Genomic DNA, 4,503 nt, shown 5'->3' with positions numbered 1-4,503 from the left:
GTTCCAAGCATCTCTGAGCACCTCTGTCAGTTCCCAAGCATCTTTCCGAAAGTCTCTCAGTTGCTCTTGGGGCATTTTGTCCTCTCTTAGCTTCCCTGGAGCAAACTCTGGGCTAGCATTGCAAAGCAACAGCAAGTGTCTGAGTCTGTTTCTTTTAAAGGACTCCAGTAAACTAATCAAGACTCACGCTGAATGGGCAGGGCCACACTTCCATGGAAATAATCTGATCAAAAGTGTCACCTACTGTTAAATGAGCCACAACTCCATGGAAACAACCTAATCCAAATATCCCACACAACTGGAATAAAAAAAATGGCTCTGGGGGGACATAATATACCCAAACAGGCACACCCAGTAAGAATGAATGTAGATGGCTAAACAACTCTTAGTGTGATGTATAAGGCAACAGGGACCCTTGTAAAATGTCAGATGCCAATAAAATGTCATAAGTGGTAAAAAAAAAAAAAAAAAAAAAGCAAGCAAATGAAAAAAAAAATCCACCCAAATCATGTAGTGTTTTTTCCTTGATTAACCCTTTTATTCCAAGTGTGATTGACGAAATCAAGAGACCATCTAACCTAGTGGTCTGGAAAGGAAAGAACACTTTCTGGTTGCAAGATGCCCTGCTATGGAGCCATTACTTTTTAAGCTCAAAGTGAACCCTGAATTGGATACAGAAATTTGTGAAACATGAATGTATTTCTGAAAATGAAAAATGGAAGGTTTCATTCAGATGGTAACTCTAGGCAAAGACTCACTCAAGTATTAAAATGACACTCTGGAAACGGTTCACAGCAAAACCTAACTTTCAATTAGTTTTCATCATATGGGTATAAAAATTCAGTCATCAGAGAACAGACTGGGAGGCTGTGCGGTTAGGCTGCATTGAGACGATTCCGCCCTTAGAGACCCACAGAAGGAAATGACTTCGGGTGTCATGTGGCTTGTTCTTATGCCAGCAAGAGTGTCCATCCCCTTCTACCCCATTGTGTACCTGGGAAAAGAAAGTAAAAATACTTCCATGAGAGGGCAAGATACCAGGACTTGGCTATTTGGAAAGATGTCAAAATGTCATAGAAAAGCTGTTAATTTTAACAGCTTATTTTACTAGAGGAATCTATTTGTCATGTACACAACAAACAAAAAAAATGGGGGCACAGGAAAAAACATCATGCAGAAAAATTAGAGTCATAATAGAGAGGAATCCATTAAAAGTAGGCAAATGTGGACCACACTACCCTTTGTCTGGTTTATGGATGGATGAGTAGAAAAATGGGAGAAGGAAACAAACAAACAAACAAACAAAGGCACTCAGCGTTCTTTTTTACTTTAATTGCTCTTTTTCACTTTAATTATTATTCTTGTTATTTTTGTGTGTGTGGTAATGAAGGTGTCAGGGATTGATTTTGGTGATGAATGCACAACTGTGAACAATCGAATGTACGCTCTGTTTTGTATGACTGCATGGTATGTGAATATATCTCAATAAAATGAATTTAAAAAAAGTAGGCAAAAACTTGGTTTATACTTTAAAGAGAAAAATATGCAAAAGAATTTATGAAATGTATTGACTTGTATGTAACTTAGTATTCATTTCATATTAACCAGTCCAATTGCACCAATAACTCTCTATTAAATATACTTTATACTATCTATTAAAAAAAAAAACAAAAAACTATTTGTAAGCCACAACCTTAAAGCCTACATTCCTGCATCCATCTGCAAGCTATCCGTATAACATCTTCGTGGAGCCAGGATGCTAAAAGTTTTAATAAACTAATTTTAACAACCTCAAGTCACAGAGAAACAAATATTTCAAGTTTTCCAAACTACATTTTAAAAAAGTAACTTGATACAATCTGGATTTTCAGATATAAATACCATTCAATGGTTGGTTATCAAAACTTAAAAGCAGTAGGGTTTGGAGGATGTTCACAATAACAGGCATCAAATCATAATTTTATAAAATAAAATTAATTATTCTCAGTATTGGGCCATAGTATACAAAATACCTTAACTTTTCTTAGTTCAAATTCTGTAATTTTCCTCCAAAATTCTTTAAGGAACTTTAGGTTGACATACTGACTTTGCAGTCTATACTTTGTAAGACAGCAGGTAACTCTAACACAATATTCCTGTGGCAATATTCCATTCTTGTTTATCCACACTGTTGCTCTCAGCCCTGCGTTGAGGCCTCCTTGTTTCTAGAGTGTCACCAACCATCACACCGTTGCCAGGCTGAACTCTGAGGAAATCACAGCAGTAATAAAATATGGAAGATGCGGGTTTCTCCTCTTTCTGCTCTCCACCTACAATGGCATCAAAATAGGATGGACAAGGAATAAGCCTCAATCTTCTCCCTCTGGGCCTGTCTCCATTCATTAATAGAAGTGGGTGGACCTCCTTTCAAAGTGCAATGAGCATGGCTTTGACATCTTCTGCTAGTGTCATATGCTGTAATCATGTAGATTTCCACAGGAAATAACATTCTTCGGCCAATTTCCTATTGGCTGCACCACCTTTGTTTCCTGGATTGCTTTTTCCCATTATGAAGTCCTTAGATCAATAATGCAGGTCTTGGAGGGATCAAAGCACTCATTGCTGAGTTTAACTTGAACTTTATCCCAGACAATTTCAGCCTCTTCATTGTGATGGTGATTTTTTTTAAGTACAATTTTATTGCGATATATTCACACACCATACAATTATCCAAAGTGCACAATCAGTTGTTCACAGTATCATCATATAATTGTGGATTCATCAACACAATTTTTTGAACATTTTCATTACTCCAAAAAATGAAAAGAAAAAAAATAAAAATAAAAGTGAAAAAGAACACCCAAAACATCTTACCCTCCCCCGCCCCATTATTTGTTTACTTTTTGTCCCCATTTTATACATACACTGGATAAAGGGAGTGTGAGCCACAAGGTTTTCACAATAACACAGTCACACTGTATAAGCTATATAGTTACATGATCCTCTTCAAGAATCAAAGCTACTGGGTTGCTGTTCAACAGTTTCAGGTATTTCCATATAGCTAATCTAATACACTAAAAACTAAAAAGGGATCTCTATACAATGCATAAGAAGAACCTCCAGCATGACCTTTCCATTCCATTTGAAATCTCTCGGCCACTGAAACTTTGTTTCATTTCTCTTCCCCCTTTTGGTCCAGAAGGCTTTCTCAATCCTAGGATGCCCTGTCCAGGCTCATTGTGATGGTATTTTGATTGTAAGAGCTTTATCACCTCCAACACGCCCTTCCGACTGGCTCCGGCCATGTCCATGAGTATGTTGTCCAGGTTAAAGAAAACAGCCTGCAACCTGCTCAGCCCCGCACAGCAGCCACCTGCACCACGCGCCTACAGGACCACGTGACCCACTCATACAGGAGACAGGCCTGAGGGTGGGCCCCAGGGTCAGCTGACCCGGCCGCCCCGCCCATGCCCCCCCCCCGTCATAGCCTCCTTCAGTTGTCTTTTTTCATTTCACATTTTGAAAATCAACTTTTCGTGAATTCAACTCCAACTCTCCCCCGCTGACCAACCCTCCTCTCAACAGCCAAATGCCTCAGATGGTCTCACAGTTTCATCATCTAGGAGTCACCTCTTCCAAGGCTTTTGCTCTGCTCTCATCTGAGAAGCAGAGCCAGCATGAGTATTATCAGAATGAGGATTTGTTATAGGAATTGGACCTTATAAAATTTAGGAGGAATGAAGGTCTGGAAGAGGAGTCCAAGGCTCAGATATGTAAGGCATCCCTACCCAGTCCATGTGGACAAGTAGGGGCTTGAATTGGCTGCTTCCACTCTCCAGCCACTATGAACAGTGCTGTCATAAACATTCCTTGATGGATATGTTTTTCTTTCTCTTGGGTATGTACCTAGGAGCGGAACCGCAGGTCACGCGGCAACTTCATTCATCTGAGCAACCGCCAGAGTTATCCGGGATTCTGCATACCAGCCAGCAGGGCACTAGGTCCCCAACCTCTCCACAGCCTCATCAAAAGTCATTATCTGACTTTTGTTTTTTTCTAATTAGAGAATTACAGAGGTCTACAGCGCTTACAACTACACCCTCTGACCCCTCGTTCTTATCCCCACTCTCTCAATATTCTGCTACTTCTACTGGAAGTTGCGTGGAGGACCCCTCGTCGGGGATAGCGTCGGTAACAGCTACGGTGTGCGGCGTATTGACGGCCTCGCGCTGGAACTCCACCAGGGCCCGACATTTGCTGCCTCCACCCCCTTTCTCCTTCAACAACATGGAACTCAGCGTGGTCTCCTACACTGCGAAGGTGCTTCCTGGGGCTATTCTTAATGGCAGTCTAATGGAGAAACACATCTTCCTTCTGTTGAGAAAACCATTTCCGTTTCTTACATTAAACCATTTAACTGTTCCCCAAACCCTCCTTGCCGCTCAGGTTGCGGTGACGGTGCGTGGCGCCGGCTGAGACAGCTGCGGCTACTTGGGGGTGTGAGACTGCAGACAGGCGGCGGCC

At 41.2% G+C, this 4,503-nt stretch overlaps 1 pseudogene; it reads right to left on the bottom strand.

The window, feature by feature from the left end:
- Window positions 1–2,068: 2,068 nt before the first annotated feature.
- LOC119512123 lies at window positions 2,069–4,268 on the bottom strand (annotated as a pseudogene).
- Between the last annotated feature and the right edge of the window lie 235 nt (window positions 4,269–4,503).

Source organism: Choloepus didactylus, chromosome 2 (assembly GCF_015220235.1).
Source record: "Choloepus didactylus isolate mChoDid1 chromosome 2, mChoDid1.pri, whole genome shotgun sequence".
NCBI lineage: Eukaryota > Metazoa > Chordata > Mammalia > Pilosa > Megalonychidae > Choloepus > Choloepus didactylus.
The sequence above is the reverse complement of the archived record's forward strand: the minus strand, read 5'-3'. Positions and strand labels throughout refer to the sequence as shown.